The sequence below is a fragment of the Miscanthus floridulus genome, chromosome 5, assembly GCF_019320115.1.
Source record: "Miscanthus floridulus cultivar M001 chromosome 5, ASM1932011v1, whole genome shotgun sequence".
Classification (NCBI taxonomy): Eukaryota; Viridiplantae; Streptophyta; class Magnoliopsida; order Poales; family Poaceae; genus Miscanthus; species Miscanthus floridulus.
Window position 1 is genome coordinate 147,276,646 of NC_089584.1, and position 25,892 is coordinate 147,302,537.

Genomic DNA, 25,892 nt, shown 5'->3' on the forward strand with positions numbered 1-25,892 from the left:
CAATAATTTCATTGGTGACAAGTAAATAACCAGCCGCATTTATATCACCAGACCGGCGCTGAAGTAGATTCAGATTCCTCTGTGTGTAAAAGTCATACATACCAAATGCATTTCATCAAGCTTGAAAAGCCAAAATTTCCATTTCCTAGACACTTCTCCATCAATACACATAGAAATATCAGTCCAACTGACATGGCGAAATTCCAGTCGATGCAACCCAAACTCAGCTCCAGCACCTATAGCTTTAACGAATGCTTCCTTAAGACACCAGTACCTGAACAAAAGAACCAGATTAACATACCACAATCTATTTTTATTTAATAAAAAACTGCAGATTATACTGAAGAGTAGAAACCCTATGCGTTTTTTTTTCATTTAGAGTTAAATGCACCAGAGGTCCATTAACTTGTGAGGAGGTTTCGGTTAGGTCCATCAACTTTCAAAGTGGCTTTTTGGGTCCATAAACTTTGTATGTCGTATCACTTAGGTCCATATCCCGCCACGCGGGCTTCTCATGCTGACGTGGCCTGTTGACATGTTCTTCTGAAGCAGCTGTGGGCGACAAGCTGTTTGACAAAATGCATTGACAACAGCTGATTCAGAAGAACATGTCAGCAGGCCACGTCAGCATGAGAAGCCCGCGTGGCGGGATATGGACCTAAGTGATACAGCATACAAAGTTTATGGAAAAAATCTACTTAACCCCTCACCTTTCATATATGGTCTACTTCACCCCCAACTATGAAACCGTCTGTTTTATTCCCCGGGCGGTTTTTTGACAGCGGTTTTGCCACAGTAACCACCGACACTGTAGCAACAAACCGTTGCTGTCCCAGACCCGCTGTTACTGTAGCAAAACCGCCGCTGAAAACCGCCCAAGGGGTAAAATAGACGGTTTTAGAAAGTTCAGGGGGTAAAACAGACGGTTTCATAGTTGGGGGTGAAGTAGACCAAGTATGAAAGGTGGGGGTTAAGTAGACTTTTTCCCAAAGTTTATAGACCTAAAAAACCACTTTAAAAGTTGATGGACCTAACCGAAACCTCCTCACATGTTAATGAACCTATGGTGCATTTAACTCTTTCATTTATTTAAGTAAATCAAGCAGATACTTTGTTCGTGCTATTCAGATGTAATTCAACTGACCGAATGCCATCCATGAAAAAATTACGCGTAGAACTCTGTCAGCACGTCATTGGGAGTTTGGGACTGCCGGCATGAACAATGGAGTTCCACTCATGGTCACTGAGGTACCAAGAAAAGTGGTGGATGAACTCTGTGACCGTTTCTCCCTGAGGCTTGGAGATGGACACGATGCTATGCCGACGTAGTCTCCCTGGTGTGAGGCATTGAAGTTGAAATTGGGGAAGGTTGCATCTTGGTTATGCTGCACAAAAGCAATGGGGTTAATAACACAAATCGAAGAGTGGGTCATCAGTATCAGAATGCACCAGAACACAGAATGAGGCAACGGCGGCATACAAAGGTTTGCTTTTTGCTTCACAAATGAGCATGCCGTACATTATCCTAGAGATGGACGCTTCTGTGCTGGCCTCTGCTCTTAAAGCGAATGAAATTGATCGAAGTGGTGTCGGAGACCTCGTACGACAAGCCCAACAAATAATACGATTTGAATTTTCATCTTGTGTTATCTCAAATTGTAGCAGGTGTTGTAATAAGGTGGCTGATGCTTTGGCTGCTTATGGAGTTTGTATGTTATCTTCTAATACCGAGTTGTTAACCAGCCAAAGCCCTAAGTCTGTAAGTGAACTTGTTGTAGGTGATTTATCTGAATGTTGTGTCTAATGAATATGTGATTTGTCTTAAAAAAAAGTCCTCAAAAATAATGGGGAGAAAAGAAGAAGCGTATCCCAACAGTTTCCAAAAAATTAACTCCTAAATATCAAAAAGTTAGACCACGGGAAACTTTCCTCGCGGCGCTCGCGCTTGCGCCTGCATCCTGGTCGCCGGCGGGTTCGACGAGAGTGGCGACGGCCGTACGCCCGCAAGGACAACTTCTTACTCCCGGCGTGGTGCACCTGGAGGGCGAGGTGCAGCTGCTGGTCACCATCTACAAGCCGTGGTGGGTGCAGAAATACACGGCGCTGCTGCGGAAGCTGTCCCGCCACGACGTGATCAACTTCGACGCCGATGACGCCGAGGACACGTGCACTGCTTCCCGGCGGCCGCGCGTACTTACTACCGCACCATGGCCTTGCTGTTGCTTGCGGATGCTGTGGGCACCAGGACCCCACCGGGGCCGCCGACGAGCGGGGCGCGGCCCTGAGCCGAGTACACCCATGCCCTGTCCCCCGGCAGCGCGTCCTGATGCAGCACGCCAGCAGCGCAGCGCAAGGGTCGTCGTCCGCCAGCACGAGCTCCGGGCACTGGCACCTCAGGGCCGTCCGGTCGCGTGAGAGGCAACCTGCTGATCATCTCGCTCCCGCACATTCGGCGGCTGCTCAACCAGTAGTGGCGGCGGCGGCGGCTCATTCTATTCGGGCGCGGGAGGGAAAATGCCGCAGAAAAACCGGCGCCGCGTTTTCCAAGTCGCGAGTCTGCGCGCATTTCCGCGCCATCGGGACTTTTTCCCCAGTGCCAAAAGAGACACGAGCTCAGATTGGGAGCAGTTGGAGATGTATTTTTTTTTCCAATCTTTCCAAAAACCCTAAGATTGGAAGGTTCTTTTGTGAACTCACGCTCTTATAAATGACTCCTTCCATCTCGCAAAAAGTGTCCATTTAGCTTTGTTCTAAGTTAATCTATCTTAAATTTAACCAAGCTTATACAAAGTGTACCAATACTTGTGATACCAAATAAGTTTCATTATATTCATCATAAAAAAATCATTAATTTGTGGTAAATGTTGATATTTTTTTATTAAATTCGGTCAAATTTAAGATAGATTAACTTAGGCCAAGCCAGATGAATGCTCGCGGGAGTAGGTACTGTAAGACACCATAAAACTCACACTGACCGTTCCAGTGAATAATTGTGGTCCCCTGACCACCTAAAGTGCAACAGCATGGCACTGGCTACAGGGCTCAAAAACATTTACTCGACTGTTGAAGGAACTTTTGGCTTGACGTATGTCTGGACAGCCGATAGTGCTCTATGCGCTTCCATAAGTGCATCCCTCGTCATTGGCCAGCATCTGCCATGTTTGTGTGACAGAGCATCTAAGCCCACCATGAGTGGTGTCCAATGTGAGGCACTCGAGTGACATTGCAGACTCGAGAATATGACAGTCAACTCAATCAAGCTCTTTACAGATGAGAATTGGTGATTCGAACACACTTGAGCTTGTCATTATGGTTCTCTGGCATCTTCCTCAGATCCGAGGGATCTTCAAAAACTGAGACACGCTCCACACGTACCGATAATACCTAATAAAGATGAAAACAACTTGAATTAACGATTCTGTCAGTTAACAATGTTTTGCAGGACGGACAATGACTTACATTCAATAAAAGTCTCCAGGAAAGGAGAAGCATCAAAAAAGGATAACAGAGAAAAACAATCATAGGTCTGTCCATCAAGAGCAATAGCCAAGAACTTGAGGTGGAGGAATTTGCTAGGCATTACCGGCGTATTAACCGTCTGCAAAAAGGGAGGAAAAAAGTCTGCTTTAATTATTTCCACGTATGCCTGCTGTAAAATCATTCTAAGCATATCGCTCACAGAAAGTTCATACCTCAGTTCCTGAAACTAAGCTAAGAGTCTCGAGATTTGGCATGCTGGATGGAAGCTCAGTACGAGCATAAAAGGCAGCACCAGGACATAATCTAAAATATTTTATAATACGCGACGTTTCCAAAAGTGAGAGTTGTACATGGAGGTCTCCTGCAATGAGAACACTAGATAGATTTGGAGCTTTGCTCTAAACTTCCAGCCCAAGGCAAGCGTTCACCTCAAGGTAGCTAAGCCGCTGCAGGCAAGGTATTTTCAGGCAAATAATCCCACTGCAATCCCTGAGTACCAACTGCTCCAAAGAGAGAGAATTGGAAAGAAGACACTCTAGCTTGCTCTCGGTAATAGATACACCACCAGCTGTATTCTTCTCAAGTTTCTATAAAGGAACCAAGTCCGATTGTGGGATGAAAGTAACAGCCGACAAGGTGAAGACTACGGAGTGACTCTCCAATTTCATCAGATAAAAGTGAGCATGGAAAGTTGTACAGTGTATTCCTTCCATACAGAGAAATGTTCAGTTCTTCAATCCCTGGTTTAATAGTATTCCGAAGCCAACGGTCGAGATCAAGATGACAGAAGTCGATTATTGTAATATGAATCATCTTGAAACTTGACTGCCTTCACTCCAATGCCTGAGTGGTTTTGCAGAATGTGATCATATGCTGGTGATGTCCCTTTGTTTCCTCATCATTTCTGCACGTATTTTCATTTATTAAGCCCAATGTTTCCTACTAAAATCGAGGTTAGGGCGGCATCTCCAGGAACGCAAAAAGGTCTGAGACACACAGGCAGCTTGGGCAGCATCTTGAATTGGCATTAAGGAATGTATTGACACCAGATATCCTGCATGCAAATGTGTGGGAGAAAAATCAACAGTGGAATTGAAAAGGCAAACAGTAACGTTATTTCTATAAAAAAACAATAGAACTGTACAGAGTCACCTGATTGCAAAAGTAAATGAATTACAGAGATGTGAGAGTTGGAATGTAATTGTGAAAAGTTTATTGAGCACTATATACAGAGTTTCCACCTGAAAAGAGTTTATAGGTGGATTTACAAGATGCCAATATATGGTTCAGTGCAGATAAATATGAAATCTGTTATTTGCATGTCTCAGGCAGATTCTGCATATTTTGTGTCAACCAAAATGCAGGGAATGACGTTTTATTGAACACTAGTATGCTATAAATGAGTCAATGTAGCAAAGTAAAGACATAAACATATAATTCCTGGATAGGTAATAAATATAAAGGAAGGAAGGGTCTGGTGCAAGCGGTAGAGTCTTACCGCCTGTGACCAGAAGGTCCCGGGTTCGAGTCGTGGTCTCCTCGCATTGCACAGGCGAGGGCAAGGCTTGCCAGTGACACTCTTCCCCAGACCCTGCACAGAGCGGGAGCTCTCTGCACTTGGTACGCCCTTTTTTATAGGTAATAAATATAAAGCATCTGAATATATTAACGGTCAGAAAACACACAAAACATAATCCAACAGCTTTTTGAGGTGGTTTGGCCATGTCCAAAGGAGACCTCCAGAGGCACCAGTGCATTGTGGAGTCCTAAGCCAAGCTAATAATATGAGGAGAGGTAGAGGAAGACCGAAATTGACCTGGGGGGAGGCAATAAAAATATTTAAAAGCTTGGGATATACCTAGAGATCTATGTTTGAATCGGAGTACTTGAAAAGCAGCTATTGAAGTGCCTGAACCGTGACTTGGGGCTCTTAGTGGGTTTCAACTCTAGCCTACCCCAACTTGCTTGGGACTGAAAGACTATGTTGTTGTTGTTGTTTGGAAGCTACAGGGCTAGATATGTAATACAAAAAATAACCTTATATTTACTAAGATGAGGAGGTTAAGCTCAAACGGACCACAACGGAGACCTACAAAGACAAGTGATTCACAAGTATTATTGCAAACAGAACGTAAACATTTAATTAGATCGTTTGTTCTAAGCTTAAGAGTATGCAAATATTGAGTAAAATGCTAGTGCATCAACTCAGAAAGTGCATTTCTAGGTCAATAAATTTTTTAAGTTTGTTCACAGAAGGTCCAAATCAGCCATGCCACATCCTAGAAGCTGACATGGCATGTTGGGCATGACGTACGTCGCAGAGGCCTTTTGGTTTCTGATTAGTTCTGCTGATTCGATTCCTTGCCAAGATTTGGTTCTTGGTGGAGATTTTGTCTATGGAGCGAGTGGTGAAGATCAAATCTTGGAGGGGAGCTTGTTTTGATTGGGTGCATGGATTTTGCCGAGATCCTACTCCAACCTCCCGGACGAGGACAGCCTCCTGATGTTGGTCAAGGACAGCCTCGACGACGTGCCCCTGACGGACCACAACGAGAGGGCTTCTGCGGCTTTCCCACCCTCCTGCCCACCGCACCCAGCCGCCTCCGCCCATCGCGTTGTGGACGATTTTGATAGAAATTGTTTGTCTTACGGATGATTTTTTGAGATCGTCGGACAACCACAACAAGCAGCGGCGACTCAGTCAAGGGCAGGGTGCTTGGCGAGCTAGGCCGCCATCAGCAACAGTGGCGCTCTAGATAGGGCAGAAGCGGCGCAACTCTACCCTACCGACCAGCGGCAGCTAGGCCAAGGAAGATGAGAGAGGGGGGAAGGGGTGAGGCTAACATGTGGGTCCCACATGTTAGGATCCACGTTGCTACACAATCAGCATGTCATGTCAGCTCCTAGGATGTGGTGTGGCTGATTTAGACCTTCGATGAACGATTAAAAAGTTTATGGACCTAGAAATGCACTTTTGGAGTTGATGAAACTAACCGTGTGTTTGGTTCAGGGACTAAGTGGGATGGGACGATTCCCTCCCTATTTGAGAGAAGGGACCGTCCCAGTTCTTGTTTGGTTGAAATGGATGGATGGTCCCTGTTTATTTTGTTTGGTTGGAGGTATGAAGAGGGATAGGATGGACGTTGTTTGCAGCACCGATAGTCACATTGATAGGTGGGCCCACATGTTTTCCGTGGCATACTCTCTACTTTTATCCTTATTTTTTTTCTTTCTATTTGTTTTTACTCTGCCTTATCATTTTCCAGGTAGAGGCAGACGGATCCACTGTCGCAAACTCACGAGGAAGGAGGCTCGCGGCGAGGAGGGAGATCCGCTGCGAGGGAAAGGGCATCAACCCGCCGCTGCTCCCTCACACTACTGGCGAGGAAGGGCCGTCAATTCTCCCGCGCGCGGCTCGAGGAATGGCCGCTGGTGCTACCCCATGCAGCTCGCGAGGAAGGACGATTGGAGCCTGTGCGTCGATCTCACGGCGGAAGGATGGACGTAAGTCATGTGTCGAGTTCACAGGGAGGCCGCTCCCATCCGCCATGACCGCCACCTGCAGAGGTTCGTTAGCTCCCATCCGCGCGTAAGGCTGGATGAAAAACTCGAAGCTCGTTAGCTCGCTCGGCTCGTGCTGGCTCGACTCGGCTCGTTATGATAACGAGCCGAGCCGAGTCAAGATTTTAGCTCGTTAGCTATAACGAGCCAACTCGAGCCATCTCGCGAGCTAAACAAGCCAAGCTTCCAGGAAAAAAAGTATCAAAACTTATATTAGTTTTTGTATTACTTCATGTCTTGCACTTTACAATTGACTGGTAACTGGTCTAGACCCTATAAATTGACTGGTAACTGGTCTAGATGCATTTTTTTATATTATTATTATTCTCAAACTTTAGATAAATGCAAATATTATATTTTGTGTATTTTTTATACCTGGCTCGCGAGCTTAACGAGCCAGCTCGAGCTTTTAAAGAGCCGAGCCGAGCTGGCTTTTTGGCTCGTTAGGATAATGAGCCAAGCCGAGCTAGCTCGTTATCTTAACGAGCCAGAACGAGCCGAGCCGAGCTAGCTCGTTATCTTAACGAGCCAAAACGAGCCGAGCCGAGCCAGCTCGTTATCCAGCCGTCGCCTGCCAAGGTTTGCGCGTGCCATGGCTGCCGCCCGAACTTGAGGCCCCACCTGCCATGCACAGGGATGGACTCTTCACAAGTGACAAACACAGACACCATGTGCGTGGGATGGCCTCGTCTACGAGATTTCAAGGAATCAATCCATCCCGGATGTACGAGGAATATTCTCTCCTGGGACCGTCCCATTCCACTTCGTTTCTAAACCAAATACTAGCGAACGTAGAATCGTCCCATCCCGTTCCATCCCTCCAACCAAACATACGATAAGTGACACACCCTCACAAGTTTAGGGACCCCAGTGCATCTTACTCGTAAATATTTGTGGCAAGTGCCTAATGTTGAGACAACCTCTTGGTATTAAGAAACGCTTATTATTATAAATTCCTAAAGATGATTTGCAATATTGTCATTTGAGAAAGCATAGTATGGATGGTTTTAAACTAGACTTTAAGGAGGAAAGATTGAGATGGAGCTACTGCTCTAACCGGTCTAGATGTTGGTAAAAAATTACAAAAACATAACTCCATGATTGACAACTGGACAATGCACATGGTTGGGAATCATATTCTGAGGGTGCTTAAGAGTATGTACTAAACCTTAATCTTCAAACATTAGGAGTTGGCAAACAACAATCACATTATTAGCAATATAGATAATCAAAATCTGTGCACTAGCACGACAGCCACATAATACTAGGGAAGTGCCTTTCATAGGTTATCTTTATAAAAGCTTATTTTAATCTAGACAAGCTTGGCATGGTTTGTGCTAGACGTGGAAGAGGAGGAAAAAGTTACAACTTGAGGGTATTCGTAGGTATAAACAAAGCAACAGTCACAAAAAAAGAAGAAGCAAAATTGGCCAATAGCTCTCGCCAAGTGCCAAAACAAGATACATGGGGATCTAGACCCAAGACAATTTTTTCTTTAGAAGAGTAGAAGTCCACAAAATAAAGCATTAGAAGATAAGTTCAAAACTTCAAATTGCTACCATCGGCCAACCAATTTGTGCAGATCAAGCAATCATGGTTCTAAATAGCCCACTATAGCCCAACTATAGCTGAAGCTATAGAGTTTTCAAAGACCTAACACTACGATATTGCCAATTTTTTGCTATTATAGCTAACAATGCCATATCACTGACAAAAATCGCTATTTGGGTTAGCCACAACTTTTTAGCGCTTGTCTGTGGGTCAAGGCTACTTCATTCCCTTCACAATGGAGGCCCAAAAACCTACAAACGATGCCAGTAACTCAAAGTCTTAGTCCTAATGGATCCCTAACCAGGCCACCATTCATCTCTAAAAACAGTTGCAGCATCCTATGAAAGCTTACTAGAGACGGCCGTGGCCGGCGGTTTCATGCACTAGTTGGCCTCCACTTAAGATAACCAACATCACACGTTGCGACCTATGGTTTTTCTTGCGGGTGGCTGCAACATGAAGGCCACCACAAAACATGACCGAGAAAATATTCATTCTTGTTCTGGATTAGTGCAATCTATGTCTATTGTGTTCTTTACTTCATATAAACCATGCAATGCTTAGCTTTTTATTGTTGAATGAATATAAGTTGATTATAACTGTGACTATATTGGTTGATGGAATGATTATGACGTTTGTGTCCATGAATTTAATTAGTTCTATGCTTTTGTACATAATTCATTGAAATCTTCATGTTTGACAAAACCGCATAATGACATAGCTCTACTATATCCTGCTATAGCTTTTTAGAGCTCCTAGATGAGACCACCCTAAATGTCTTAGCCACTATTTAAAACCGAGTACTCATACTGACAATGTAAATCTTCCAACATCAATGCTGTACCTCAGGGAGATTTGATCCCGAGTATCCTTTATTTGGCCATCCAGTAGAATGTTCATCATGTTGACTAGGGTGAACCCTTTCTTTTTGCACATGAAGCATGGATCCACCTGCGACAACCATTCATGGTCAGGAAAGAATGCACACAGAAATCTAATTTTGTTCATATTGAAATTAATCTTCTGTGCAAAAAATAGTTAATCTAATTAATCTTCAGCGCAAGTATCAGAACGTCTAAAAGTTTAGAGACCCCGAACTGTTTCTACATAACACTAAAAAATGTTAACCAACTAGGTTTTTTCCTTTTCTTTTGAAAAGAGTACAGACTCCCCAAATCACGCTAATTTTGTTCAAGATAAGGCTCTATTTGGATCCCACACGGCTAAAATTTAGCTGCTAAAATTAGCCCAGCTAATAGTCTCTTACCAATCACCAAACTAAAAATTAGGTGTTAGCTGGTTCCACTCAGCTAGCATGTATACAAAGAAGCCCTAAGGCTATATATATATGCTTAAAAAACAATGGGTAGGCTGCTCAGATCGATTTAGATGAACCTATTATAATATTCATCAATGCAAGAAAAATATCATATGGACGGACGAGATGCTGCTACTTACTACGGGTTTGGATCTGCCGTCGACGATTCCGCCGCTTGATGGACATGAGCTGATTCAGCTTCAGCATCCCCATGACGTGATGACGCCTCGGATCGACTCGGGAATTCAAAGACAGTCAACTCCGTTTTTGCAGAGGCTGAGGGATCCCGGGTTCGGCGCGGTCGCAGAGGCGGGGCTGCCAGCGCACCAACAGTGGCGTAGGATACGAGGGCTGGGCGGCCACGGAGGCCGGCGGGGGAGGCTGGGGCAGTGCAGGAGGGAATGAAATCCAGGCTGCCGCTCGGGTGAGGTGAGATGAGCCAGGCCCGGCAGAGGGACGGTGTTTGGCAAATTTCTCAACTGGGCCAGGCTGGTGCGCGTGCGCTACTCGCTTCCGCGGCCCGACCCCAGGTCCCCAGCACCCCGCCGCCGCCTCGCGCCAACTCTCTCGGTTCAACCGCGGCCACGCAGGGCGGTGGCCAGAGGGGCGACGGCCTAGAGCCCAGCCTAGATAACGGCCCAAAATCAGCTGATCTCTATGTAGCTGTTGCAAAAACCAAACATGCCTACATTGGAGCTCTTCGCGAGTTTACGAGCGTGCTCCTACTCTCATGAACAAACTCAACACGCTGGAAACTGGAGCCAGAGAAACCGAGCTCTTCGCTAGTTTATGAGCGTCCACGTTCGAGCTCCTACTCTCATGAACAAACTCAACACGCTGGAAACTAGATTTCCTGGCTTAATCTCTCTAACAATTGGACCATCTCTACAAGACGAAATCTGCACCAACTACTCTAGCCTATTATTTTGCCACGTGTCTGGTTTCCAGAGCGTTTTACGAATTCTGCATCATGAACCGAACCAGCGAGAACCGTTGGATCTACCCAAGACTCGAAATGGATCGTTCGATTTTGGATCCGTCAGCTCCTCGCCCCGTCTCGAACTCTCCTCCCATAGTCCCGTTCATCATTTTCCCACCTGCAATCACGCTCACGCTGCGACCGAAAGCACCAGTTTGATTTTGATGAATTGATGAAACCATAAGTGCTAACCTAGTTTATCAAAGTGATTATAAGATAGGTAGCACTCCTAGTGATGATGCAATGGAGGAGATCATGACGATGATGTTGGCATAGTGATGATCAAATGCTTGAACTTGAAAAATGAGAATGAGAAAACAAAAGGCTCAAGGCAAAAGTATAAATTGTAGGAGCCATTTTGTTTTGGTGATCAAGACACTTAAAGAGTGTGATCACATTTAGGATTGATAGCCGTACTATTAAGAGGGGTGAAACTCGTATCGAAATGCGGTTATCAAAGTGCCACTAGATGCTCAAACTCATTGCATATGCATTTAGAATCTAGTGGAGAACTAACACCCTTGAAAATATTTGTGAAAATACGCTAACACATGTGCACAAGGTGATACACTTGATGGTTGGCGCATTTGAGCAAGGGTAAAGAAGATAGAGGTAAAAAGGAGTTAGTCTCGCTGGTCACAAAGTGACCGGACGCTGGTCTCAGAGAGATCGGCGTGTCCGGTCAGTTGTAGCAGCGAAGACGCTGACGTCGGTCTTCGATCGGACGCGGGTCTCAAACTGATCGGACGCTGGAAGGCTGCGTCTGGTCCTGCTGACGTGGCAGCACAATGATCAGGGTGACTGACCGGACGCTGGTTGTGTCTGGTCAAGGGCAACCAGACAATGTCGTCTCTGGAAGCTTACTGGAAACGACCGGACGCTGGGGTTCAGTGTCCGGTCACTTTTAGCTGCAGCGTTCGGTCACCATACGACCGTTGAGATCGGGCGCATAGTATTTGAAGAGAGGGGACACGTGACACGCATCGCGTGACCGGATGCTGAGGTCCAGCGTCCGGTCAGTATGACCAGAGCGTCCGGTCATCCCGTGTTGTGCCCAGTGAAGGGGTACAATGGCTCTATTTCGTGAGGGCTTCTATTTAAGCCCCATGGCCAGTTCAAGCTCAGACTCTTGGCCATTTGCATTGACATAGCAACCTTGTGAGCTTAGCCAAAGCCCTCCCACTCATCTCCATCATTAATTCATCATCTTTGTGAGATTGAGAGAATCCAAGTGCATTGCTTGAGTGATTGTATCTAGAGGCACTTGGTATACGTGTTTTGCTGCAGGATTTGCTTGTTGCTCTTGGTGATTGCCACCACCTAGACGGCTTGGTGCAGCGGTGGAGGATTGTCACGAGTTGGTGATTGTTCGTGGCCATCTCCGGTGATTGTGAGGGGATTTATACCTTCCCCGACGAAGCACCGAAAGATAACTCTAGTAAATTGCTCATGTCATTGAGTTACCTCACTTATGGGTAGGTTCTTGCGTTGTCCAATCGTGTGAACGAGGTTTGTGCAACACCTCTTAGCCACCGAACCACCAAGTGTTGGTCAACACAATGGGGACGTAGCATGTTGGCAAGCACGTGAACCTTGGGAGAAAATTGGTTGTCTCTTGCCATTCGGTAATCTCCCGGTGATTGATTTAATATTCATCTTATGATTGGTTCACTCCTCTACACGGCAATATAATCATCCTACTCACTCATTTATATTCTTGCAAACTAGTTGTGGCAAGCTCTTTAGTGTAATTAGAATTGAGAGCTTGCTTTGTTACTTAAGTTGATCTAGTTGAGCTCTTTAGAGTAGCAAGATTGAGAGCTCTTATTGAGTAGTAAAATAGCAAGTTGTGTGTCTAATAATCATTGCAACTATAATTATTGAATAGGTGGCTTGCAACCCTTATAGAGCTAGAGCAAGTTTGCATTTCACTATTTGTCATACTAATCAAATTGCTCTAGTTGATTTATAGATTTTTAAATAGGCTATTAACCCCCATTCTAGCCATATTAGGACCTTTCAGCCACCTGCCCCTTCGGCGCTTCCTGCCGGTCAACTCTGCCCATGAATCGGCCCCATCCACCACCCTCGATTTTTTTAATTTTAACACTTTTTGGAAACTAATTTTAAATCTAACACGGTTGTTTTTTTAAACTAACACTTTTGGCCACGCCTATTGCCCTGGCGCGGTCAAATGCCTGTGCTGTGCCATGCATGGTGGCGTGGTAGAGGGCTAAAGTGGTGGCGACTAGAATCGCTGACCGCTGATGGGGCAGGGCCTGCCGAGCCACCGATCTTGGCGCGGCACTGCCGTGCCCTGATCCGTGGCACGGTAGAGCTGAATAAAACCCCGCTGTGTCCTGTGTCCGCCAGTGGCCGAGCAACCACCATTGCGCCGAGCAGCGCAGCAGGCCGCCTGGCCGCCACGCCCGCGTCCGCCCGTGCTAGCCCGTTGCCGAGCACGTCGGCCGCGCCGCCCGCGCCAGCCAGCTCGCCCCACGCTAGCCAGCTAGCCGCGTCCACCCACGCTATCCAGCCCGCCGTCGAGCACGGCACGGCCACCATGCCCACACGCCGGCGCGCCACCCCCTCTGGCCATGCACAGCGGCTGCCCACCGAGGCCTGCGCCCGCGCCTCCTGGTCCGGTCTAGCGCACTGCAGCGAGGTACTCCCCTAATATAGTTAGTATAGTTAATAAAGTTAGTAAAATTATAAAGAGTAGTTAGTACAGTTAGTTAGTTTAGTTAGTATATGTAATATAGTAAGTTAGTATAGGTAGTAAAGTTAGGTAGTTTAGTTAGTACAGTTATTGATTCTAGTTATACATGGATTTAGTTTAATTACTTGTTGTAGTTAGCCTTGTATAGATGTTAATATTAGATTAGTTAGTATAGTTATAGTTAGAATTGTATTAATATTACTATGGACATTACATACGACGATTTCGATGACTTGATGAAGTTTCTTGAAATGTTTTTGCAGATGGATTATTGTGTTAGAGTTTTGTATGGAGAAAGTGTTAGGAGAGAATGGTATGTTTGAGGATATGGAAGAAGAATTGGAATGGTTTGATGAACCTCCTAGCTTCAACGACCTTTGTGTCCATTTGAATGTAAAGTTTTGCGGTGATTTCACACTGAAGAGAAGGTTTGATACTAGGAAGACTAGGGAACACTATATCCTCATGCCCTTGCGTGACCCTGCTCACTAGTCCCGCTAAACTAGGATTCTCCAAGGTTCCAATGTGCCCATGGCTGAGGTGATGGTGGAGAATGGGTACATAATGCAGGGTGTTCAGGACGGCCCGTCCATTGATAGTTTTGGAGGCAATGACAAAGAATTAGGGGTCGAAGGGGGAAGCAACTCAGAATAACATGGATTTTGGACAGTCAGTTGATGCAGGCCGTGTTTCATTCAACGGCAATAGGTATATAAGCAGACTTCTGTGAATGATTTCAAACAGGAAGAGAAGGAGCAGGAGGAGGAGGACAGGATCGGTGATGTAGTTAGCAGTGATTCAGACGATCCTGATGATGACCAAGGAGGTAATATGCTATGCCAACATCGCTGATGCCATGCCATACTGGTTCATACTATGCCATTACCAGTACCAATTGAGGTTTTGCATGGTGTCCAAGCTTAGGGTAAACTAGTCACAGATTTGGCTGCAGATGATACCCCCTATGATTCATGGGCCTGAATTAGCGAAGCGTAGCATATGTTCCACCACCACCTTACACAGTGACTGAGCTTGAGCAACTAAGGTCCAAGAACATACCTTCAGGAGCGTTTCGAACTATAGGGATGTCAGCATGACGGATATGGCAGTTTGTGACATCGGTCTCCAGATATGTGGGAATTTATTATACAACCATGAGAAAGAAACCCTTAGGAAGGGGATGATATTCAACACAGTGTCAGAGATGAAACTCTTCCTTCAAGACTATGCTATGTACCCACCATAGGCCGTACACCGTCACTCATTCGGACCAGGAGTTGAGGTACCACGTGATATGCAAAAATAATTGTATGTGGAGGCTAAATGCATGAAAGAGACAGAGTGATGGCAAGTGAAGGATAACTAAAGTTGTCGAACCCCACACTTGCCTAGATAATAGAGGGAAGGAAAATCATCAGCAGCTCACTGCATGTTACCTTGTTCGTCGTATATTGGGGCTTGTTGATGACAATAACGACATCTCGTGTCTTCTTTACAACAGTCCATATCTAGATTTGTTATATGATGTGATGTACGAAAAGGCTTGGCATGCTAAGCAAATTGCTCTGGCGATTCGATGGGGTACTTGGGAGAAAGCGTACAACAGGGTGCCCCGCATCTTATGTGCAATGCATTACTACAACCCTGGCTTGAAATGATTTGTGGACACTAGAGGGATGTTTTTTGGGACCCATTGAGGCATGTCCTCTATTGTGTGTTCTAGTCGTTCGAGCAAACAAAACATGCATTCTAGTTTGTCAGCTAGTCGTACTGTTGATGGCACTTTCCTGATAGAAAAGTATAGGGGCACCTTGATGATGGCTGCTGCTGTTGATCCCTGAGGACCAGATAGTACCCATGTCTTTTGCTTTGGCAGAGGGAGAGAACAATGAATCATGGTCATGGTTCTTGCGGCTTCTACGTGTGCAAGTGCTTGGCCCAACTCGCACTATATGTTTGATCTCAGACCGTCACGTAGGGCTTCTTAATGCTACAGCTGAGCATATAGATGGGTTCCTACCTCTAGTACATAGATGGTGCATGAGATACTTTGTCGCTAATTTCTGGTGGCATGAGCGAAAGCAGGAGGTATGTGACAAGGTAAAGGCTCTATGTTGTGTACGTACAGAGCACCAATTCAAGGAGACAAATGAGAGAACTAGACAAGATGGTAAATGCAGCGGGAAAGGTCTGGTTAGAGGCGCAGATGGAATAGAAGGCTCAGTAGGTGTTAGCATATGACGAGGGGGGTTTCAGGTATGGCATCATGACCACTAACTCCTTGAAGTCCTTCAACCGTGTATTCACCGGAGTTCGATCGTTGCCTGTGTCTGGAATTGTTGAGTTCTCCTTTCATAAGTGCAACGAAATTTTGTGAAGAGGTGGGAACTTGCATAGAGGAATATAGCTAAGCAGTTGTACCCCCTTCTTGAGGTGGAGTACGACGACTGTAACACCCCTAGTGTTAGGCTTGCATAATTGCACTTGCATTTCATGAACATGAGGCATCATTCATCCATTCATGAGCTTATAACACATGAAAACATGTTATCAAACATTTCAACATATTGATATTTCATGAGTGTTGTTTTTATGGAATGAATAGTGTGCAGCACCCAAGTGCAACATGTGCAACTCACTTTTGTGGAACATAGTTAGTTAGTACGATGCAACAAGATCATGAAACGTGTGAAACATGGCTATGAAACAAAAGTAACATTTCAATTGTTTTTCATTGTTTCAGTGCATTTAGTGCTTGATTCTTGTGTGACCAATGTGTGGTATGGCTAAATATATTTTTTAAACAACTTAGCTATACTTAGAAGGTCATTAGGAACACTGTTCATGTTGATCATTTTGCCTAATTAAGTTTTGAGTCATGGTTTGACTAGTTTTGACTCCTAAACTCTTTGGTTTGACTATTTAAAAAGTACAACTTAGAGTCTATGTATGTCTGAGCAACCTAAAACAAAGTTGTAGCAAATTTTATAAGGAACAAACTTTGTTTAGAAACCAAGTTATGAAAATATGCACAACATGCTAAAAAAGGGCCCACAAGTCAGAATTTGGGTTGGGTTTAACACTTAGAAATTTTCTAAGTACAAAAACCGAGTTTTTAGTTTCATGAACTCGACTTTGGCCTGATTTTACTCTCTGTCCTTTGCGAATTAGACCTTGATCTCTAAATGAGTTTTGTAGCTGGTATGTAGGTGTTACAACTTTCGTTTTGATTTCTCTCGCTAACGATCAACGGTTTTAGGAGTTAATGGCCGGTGAAAACTCCGCTGTCAGTCCGTAGTTGGTTAGCAGAATCGGCAGCTACTAGTGCCGACCCGTTTCAGAAACATCACCGCCGCGTGTATGCCGCGTGTCGCCGGTCGCCTGACCACGCAGGCCATGCGCCATGGCCGTCCTGGCACCGCTGGCCATGCCTTAAGTCCCGCGCCTGCCAGACCTGCTCGCCCGTCCATTTTCTTTTCCTTTGTCTCCTTCCTTCGTCTCCACAGCAGCCGCAGTCGTGCCGAGCAGCTCCGCCGTAGCCTAGATTGCTCGCCGCCGCAAAAACGCAACTGCCAGCCAGTCAGCAGCTCCACTGTGTCCTCTACCTCCTCTACCCCTTGGCTGCACCGATTGGGTCTTGGTAAGGGCACATTGGCTGTTTCTTCCACCGCCCGCCATGATGGAGTCTCGCCGGAGTTGGAGCTCTACGCGGCCAACTGCCACCGAGGATCTCGTCCCCTATTCTTGCTTGGGTAGCACCATAGCGGCCCCCGGTAGATCATGCCGAGCTCGGTTGAGTCAGTCATGGCTTGCTGTCGCCGATGTCTCGCGCCGGAGCACTACCGTGCCGCCATCACCGGCGATGAGCCCCCTCCGCTAGGTCTTAGGTCTCGCGGTAGCACCATTCAACGCGGCTCGTCACATAGATCATGTAGGTGCTGTCGGTTTCATCGGGGGAGCCACCGTCGGTGAGCTCGACCATCGCCGCGCCATCGCATGTCGCCTCCCCAGCTCTCGGTCGCTGACCCGCAGGGCCCAGCCGCAGTGGCGTGGCTCCTTGCCCGGCCGAGCTAGGCCAGGCTGGCTTGGGCCGAAGCCCCGAGCCAGGCCACCACCCTCCCCTTCGCTCGGTTTGCGCAGGCCAAATGTGGCCGTGGGCCAGTTGTTTTCCACGGGCCGGCCCAGTAGTAATAGGAAAATTTGGTTTTAAGTTTTCTTTTATTATCTGGAAAGAGAAATACTTTGGAAAATGTTTGTATACTCAAATTTTCTCCAAATCTGTTAAACAAATTTTGCTAGGTTCCTTGTCACCAGATCTACATGATAAAAATATTGCATGTTTTTTGAGATACTTTTCTATAGAGCTTTAATTAATCTTGATATTGCTGATCTTGTAAAAATGGTTAGTAAATCTATATGTATCAGAAAAATATGATTCCAAGTTTGTTACTCTTGTGTAATGACTTCCTAGGAAAAATATGTGTCATGCATGTACTATAGAAAAATTATGAGGTGTAGTTCAAGTGCCTTTAATGGCTGATTTTTGTTATTTTTGCTAGAGAGCAAAATTTGTATAAAACATGCATGTGATAATTTTTGTACAGTGATTATTTGCTGTGTAGAACATAGGAAAAATATTTCATCTGTTGTTTGACACTTTTCACAGTACAAAGTATTTTCATGTTCATAATCATGCCATAGCTTGTTATTTTGTGTAGGCTAATCCACTCATTCAAATACCATAAAATCTGATGGTAGACTACTTAGGGTAGTACTGTGCTATGGTAATTTTCTAAGATTTTTCTAAGCAATAAAAATAGATGTTGCTATTCAAACCTATTATTAATTAGGGTTTAATCAAGTGTTGCTTTATGTGTGATTAAGAAATTAGTGAAGCTTTGGTGTATCTTTGAAGCATTTAATAGATGTGTTCTTAGCATATTAGTAGTAGAAGAGAATGCAGTAGATGACATGTGCTTGTAGTATATGTTCTTGGATGATGTTGACTACCTTGCATTCAAGCATATCCATTGTATTCATTCATCCGATGCACACTTGCATAAGCACTTACGCACATGCATCATACAGGATCGCAAACCGAGAACCCAGTCGTCATACCCAGGAGCCCAGGAGCAGCTCGAGGTGCAGCCAGGAAGTGCCGAAGCCGACGAGGAGGACGTTGAGGAACTTCCAGTGCCCCGATCACCGCCCGAGCTCCTTCGAGAGAGGCAAGCCCGGAGCATTTTCTCCCGGTTTGCAATTATTAATTAAATGCTTTACTTTAATTGATGCATTACGTTCAGGAGTTGTTTGCAACCGTTGCTGCATTATACCTTGTCTACCTTTGTTATACTATATCCTTGTTACCCTGGTATCCGCAGTCGAGTCAATGCTTAGCTGGCTTAGACCGGTAGAAGTCGGGTGATTTCCTGTCACCTGCGAGCTATAGGTGGTTACCTGGATCTGCTTGGATACTATGAGTCATGGTATAACTAAGTGTTAAATGAAGTTGAGACCGGACGAGACTTACAGAGTTTTGGACTGTAGTGCTTTCCGTCTGTGTCGATTAAGGACCGACCGTTGTTGGGCCTCGAGTCATGTTGAACGCATGCCTTACATTTAGCTGGCCGAATAAAGTACCTTCGACCGAAGCTGGAGATTATTCGGGCCGAGTAGATTGCCCAGCGCACTGTGCCGGAGCAGGTGTGGTAGGACACGGGGGCGAGATGATAAGACCAAAGTGCAGTCGGTCGGCCCCCGGGTACATGTGGTTCCTGGCAAACTCGAGATTCCTGGATAGTTGACTCGGTGACATACCTCACTTTAGCGGGTGAGTGAGGTTTGTGTAAGGAATAAATCACCAGCTGGTTAGGAATCGATTCGAATCGCCATCGCTCCTGGATAGTGAGCACTTGACTTGAGTTACTTCATCGTAGTAATGTTATGGAACACTTGGACAGTTATAATGAATATGACATTATGGAAGTTGTTAATGATCATTGGTTATCATTATCTGCTTAATCACATGTTTGCTCTAGTATAGGTGCAAATCTAGTCGACAGGTTAATAATAATTAACTTGACTAATGCTTTTGAAAGGTTCTTGAAATGCTAAAAATGCTTCTTTTTGCAAATGAGTCAGCTACCCTACTATAAAGCCCTTCATAATCCTTGGTGTCACTTTTTTCGGTTATGTCGGGTAAGTCTAGCTGAGTACCTTCTCGTACTCAGGGTTTTATTCCCACTTGTTGCAGATGGGCAGATGTATTACGGCTACTGTATCAACTGCCTTTATCCTGCGATGGGTGATGCTTAGGACCATGGGCATGGTCATTCCTTATCTCGTCTGATGCTTTTGTTGGAGATGATCATTAGCTGGCACTGTATTTGAACTCCGTGTGAGTGTGTGTGGTTTTGAACAAATGGCTTCCGCTACTTTATTTGAACTCGTTTTGTAATAACTATGTTTAAACTCTGATGTATCTGAGATGCAACTTTTATGTAATATGTGATGGTGACCGCTAAACTTATTACGATCTTGGCTGGATGTGAGTTGGTTTGAAATCCTTCGTGATTTCACGGACTACCGGGTTATACGGGCTTAAGTTTGCTAAATCGTCTGCTGGCGGATGATTTTCTTACTTAATTTCGTATAATTGGTCGGTTCTGTTACAGCTGGCATCAGAGCATGGTTTAGCGTGTTACTGTTCACAAGTGTATTTAAAACAAAAAGGCATTTGAAAAACGTGATTTCAAACTAAAAGTGTGCCAGTGGTCATATCCTTTATGCCCAGTTAAGGACTAGGTGGCTTAATTAAGTACTGACTTGGGGTTCTTGCATCATATTTCTCTTTCGTCGCTCATACGGCGTGCTATTGTATGAGTGCCACTTGTTTGAGTGGTAGTGTATGGATCAATTGCCTCTACGCCTCGGTAAGTGTGAGTTGTGAGAGCATGATCGGATACACCGCCGATCTAGGGTGAATGCTTATATGATGCTGGAGTAATTACATGTTCTACGCATGTTTTACAAAGGTATCTCATGTGTGGGTCTTCCGTCTGTTGAGGCGATGCCGTCAATAGGACGATGGTTCGGGTAGTTACTACCGTTGTACACGTATCTGGGGATTCGTGTAGAGCGTGTAGATAAAATTTACTGCTTTTATGCATTCATTGGGAATTGGGCTGAAATGAATCTTCTGCAGGTACATAACAACGCTATCGTGTAGAACGTATTAGCTACGTATTTGAGAGATCGTTTGTATGCCACCGAATTCGTCGCTAGAAATTATTATTTCATAAGTTTGTGAGAACGTACGGCACGTACATACATCATATTACTTGTGCATTTCATTCATGTCATGCATTCCTCCCCTTATAAATTGATTATCTCATTTTGATAAAAGTTGTATCACCTAAAATATGTTTCCACGGGGTAATAAAAGAACTTTTGCTACAGATGGCCCGCACGAAGCAGACCGCCCGTAAGTCCACCGGAGGAAGAGCACCTCGACGTCCGTTGGCCCTGAGGGAGCACCGCACCACGGACACCTTCTTGAGCGAGTTTGGCATGCCGACCTTGCTTTGGAGAGTGCTCCATGATGTGGGGTACCCAGAGGGTCAAGAGCCTGTACTCTTGGAATGAGAGCCAGTTAGCAGAGGATGGACTTGCAGTGGTAGAGATCACGGTTCCTGCTCTCGGTGATGCTCCAGATTGGGATGGTTGGCACTTGGAGTTTGAGGGTCGCACTCCTGCTGAGGGTGCAGAGGGAGCAGCTTTCATGTCATCAGGGATATCATGAGCAGATTTCCCAGTGAGCTTGCAGCAGCTCTAGCTGGCACTTTCCTAGGGATGATCCTCGTGATGCTATTTGGGTTCAGCCTCAGGGAAGTGCCTTGGTCAGAGGTCCAGCTGAGGGACAGGCTAGCGACAACCAGTATGAGTGCTATGTTTGCCACCATCAGAGCGTATGAGGGTCTTAGAGTACCTACTGGACTTTGACTGGCTTACGTGGTCATGATAAGCTCAAGGGGAGAAAGCAGAAGAAGAGACAGGCACGTGCTATAGCTAGTTTGCAGGAGCAGTTGGCTGATATGAACTTACAGCGGACCAGGCGGTTGAGAGAGGTGATAGAGCTATGCAGCGGGTGCATACGTTGACTCAAGCCAACAACAATGCAGACCGCATGATTGGACAGTTGGTTCAGGAAAGGAATGAAGCCTGGACGAGAGGGACCTTCTGCTATAGGGGTCGATGAGCTAGAGGAGTACAACACAACCTGCACGAGGAGTTTCACGCGCTCTACAATGGGGTTGGCCCATATGCTCCAGAGCCGCTGGCATGGACATCGACGACGAGGACGAGCCTGTAGTTTCACCTGGGGGATGGTGACGTCTCCGATCCCGACGATGGCCCCAGGAGTAGGCTAGTTGCCTTGCGCTAGTATCTAGGTCCTGTCGCGATGACCTTTCTTTTGTTGGCATGTAACCTAATGTATTTGCTTCGAACTTATGAGACTTGGCATGTGGTTGGAACTTGATTAATGCGATATCTGAACGCATAAAAGTCCAGTGTATGTATGCTGGCAATTTGGTTGTATGGACGCGATGTTTGCTGTTGAAGTAATTTGATTAAGTGATGTTGTTTTAATTGGGATGCGATTGTTGTGCCTCTGTTTTATTGTATGAATTTATTCTCTCCAGTAAATTCAGTACGATAATTTTTCCTTCACTCGCAATTATTACAGCTTCACTCAATCATTACTTGTTGCTGAAATATGCAGATGACAAACACTCGCCGTACCACGTATGAGGCCGCTGAGACCGGTGCTAACGGTGCGGGGACCGGTGGTGGTGGTGGAAACCACGGCAACAACAATGAGCCTCCCCATGAACCGCATTTGCCACCTCCTCCCCCGTTTACCCCAGAGATGTTCCTCGCACAGTTGCTCGGAGTCAGCGCAACGGAACAATCCCAGAAGAACATGGAGGATTTTCTGCGTACCATCGCCAACAACGTTCACGCGGTAACAATCAGGGGGGGCATTGGGGTGAACCAATATAGCAGCTTCAAAGATTTTATGGACACCAGGCCGCCAATATTCAAGGAAGCAAGAGCCACGCATCGATGCTGAGGAATGGATCAACACTATGGAAGATAAATTCCGTGTGTTGAGGATGACTGAGGTATTGAAAACGGAGTATGCTGCACATCAGTTGCAAGGACCAGCGGGAATGTGGTGGAAGCACCATCGCACCACCTTCCCTCCAAATGCTCAGATTTCGTGGAGAGAGTTTGCTGAGGCCTTCCGTGGAGTTTATATTCCACCTGGGCTGACCGAGATGAAGTTGGGAGAGTTTTGGCGTTGAATCAGGGCACCAAGACCGTGACGCAATATTTGCATGCCTTCAACAACTTGTGTCGTTATGCTCCCGACATGGTTGACACGATGCTAAGAGAATGCCAGTTTCAAGAGGGGACTCAATCCAAAGATGATGAAGCATGTGGGTACCAACAACCGTCAGATTCAATGACTTCATCAGCGATGTCTGAAGCAGGAAAGAATAACAACGCCAGCACCGCAGCCAAGACTCGCAAGAGAGCCCTAGAAGGTGGTCCGTCCCAAGCAAGAGCACCTATGGGAGGTCGTCCTCCCTATCGCCATCGCACCTGGGCTAGGTTCAGGCCACCTCAGCAAGAAGTCAGAATTTCCGTGGACCCAGAAGCCTTACAAGATGGCAGTACAGCCCAAAGGCAGCCGCAACTGGGTACAAGGCAGTTCCAAGGGAGCTGTGGGATCTGCTGGGACAGTGAGGGGACCCTGCTACAATTGTGATCAACCCGGCCACTTCTCGAGGTTTTGTCCTTATCCGCCCAAGAAGAAGCAGACTTATAATGCTAGGGTGCATAGTACGACTGTGGATGAAATTCCTGAGGGAGAGCCCATAACCGCTGGTAAGTTTCCTGTCAACGAAAACCCTGCAGTTGTTCTATTTGATTCTGGATCATCGCATTCTTTTATGAGTCAAGCATTTGCACAGAAACATGAACAACTATGCACAGAATTGGGTTATGGTTACCGTATAAGTTCAGCAGGGGCTGATGTTTTGACCAACCGGATGGTTCGAGGGGCAACCCTTGAATTAGGTAGCAGGAAGTTCGAGTGAACTTGATAGTTATGCCTGGACTAGTTTGGATGTCATTATAGGGATGAATTGGATGAAGGATTGGGGAGCAGTCATAGATACTGGAAGTCGGTACTTACCCTTAAGGATCCCCTGGTGAGGGTACTTTCCAAGTACCATTGCCTCAAGAAGACCTTATAAGTGTACATGTGCTACTGAGTCATTCCTATTCATCAGATTCCGGTAGTGTGTGAGTTTCCGGATGTATTCCCGGATGAGCTACCTGGTCTTCCGCTAGAAGGGATATTGAGTTTGGAATTGAGTTAATCCCCGAACAGCTCCGATTTCAAGGAGACCCTATCGGATGCCTCCAGATGAATTAGCTGAGCTGAAGAAGCAACTAGAAGAGTTATCAAAAAAGGGGTTTATCCCAAGCAAGTCTGAATGGGGATGTCCCGCCTTGTTTGTGAAGAAGAAGAAAGAGGGCACGTTGAGAATGTGCAGATTACAGGCCACTTAACGCTGTAACCATCAAGAATAAGTATCCCTTGCCTCATATTGATGTTCTGTTTGACCAGTTAGCCAAGGCTAAGGTGTTCTCAAAAATAGATTTGAGATCCGGTTATCATCAGATCAAGATTAGGCCACAAGATATACCGAAAACTGTTTTCCACCAAGATACGGGTTGTATGAGTATCTTGTCATGTCCTTTGGCTTGACAAATGCTCCTGCATACTTTATGTTTTTGATGAATACAGTTTTCATGCCAGAATTGGATAAGTTTGTGGTTGTTCATCGATGACATTCTGGTGTACTCCGAGAACGAGAAGGATCATGAAGAGCATCTGAGAATTGTCTTGACCAGACTTAGAGATCATCAACTGTATGCTAAGTTTAGCAAATGCGAATTCTGGTTGAAGAAAGTTCCTTTCCTTGGTCACATTCTGTCAGAAAATGGAGTTTCAGTCGATCCAAGTAAGGTGCAAGAGGTTATGGATTGGAAGCACCGACCACAGTTCCTGAGATTAGAAGTTTCTTAGGACTAGCCGTTACTACCGTCGTTTATACCAGACTTCTCGAAGATTGCCAAGCCATGACAAGTCTGCTACAGAAGGATCACAAGTTTGTGTGGACAGAGGAGTGTGAAGCAGCTTTCCACACTTTGCGGAAACTGTTGACCACTGCTCCTGTTCTAGCACAACCAGACATTGAGAAACCATTTGATGTGTTTTGCGACGCATCGAAAACTGATTGGGCTGTGTTCTTATGCAAGAAAGGAGAGTCATTGCTTATGCCTCACGTCAATTGAGAAAGCACGAGGTCAACTATCCAACACATGATCTTGAACTTGCTGCAGTTGTGCATGCCCTAAAAATTTGGAGACATTATCTACTTGGTAATGTGTGCAATATTTTCACAGATCACAAGAGTCTCAAGTACATCTTTACCCAACCAGAGCTGAATGAGACAGCAGATGGTTGGAATTGATCAAGATTACAACTTGAATGTGCAATATCATCCTGAAAAGCCAATGTAGTGGCAGATGCTTTGAGCAGAAAGTCACATTACTTGAATGTGCAGCCATTACTTGAAGATGGGTTCGATCTGATGCATCCTGCTGTGTTACATAGTATTCAGATTAGTTGCTCTTTGGAGAGTAAGATAATAGAAGGCCAGAAAACCGACAAGGGAATATTCCACATCAAAGAGAAAATAAAAGAAAAGCGTCTCAGCACTTTAAAGTGGATGAACAGGGCGTGTTGTGGTTTGACGACCGTCTTGTGGTTCCCAAGGATCGAGAGCTTAGGAATAAACTCATGGATGAAGCTCACCTTTCTAAGCTATCTATCCATCCGGAAGTAGTAAGATGTATCAAGAACTAAGACCTCGTTATTGGTGGACCAAAATGAAGAAAGAAATTACAGCATATGTTGCCAGATGTGACACATGTTGTAGAGTGAAAGCTATTCATATGAAACCTGCTAGTTTGTTGCAACCTTTGTCCATCCTAGTTGGAAGTGGGATGATATAAGTATGGATTTTATCTCGGGTTTGCCCACTACTCAAAAGGACATGATTCGATTTGGGTATTGTGGACCTCTTACCAAGACCGCTCATTTCTTGCCTGTCAAGACAGAATATCGACCACCTCAATATGCC

At 45.5% G+C, this 25,892-nt stretch overlaps 1 pseudogene; it reads right to left on the bottom strand.

Annotated features, from left to right (window-relative positions):
- Positions 1-2,878: 2,878 nt before the first annotated feature.
- Positions 2,879-25,892, bottom strand: part of LOC136451118 (uncharacterized) — a 28,465-nt pseudogene continuing 5,451 nt past the window's right edge.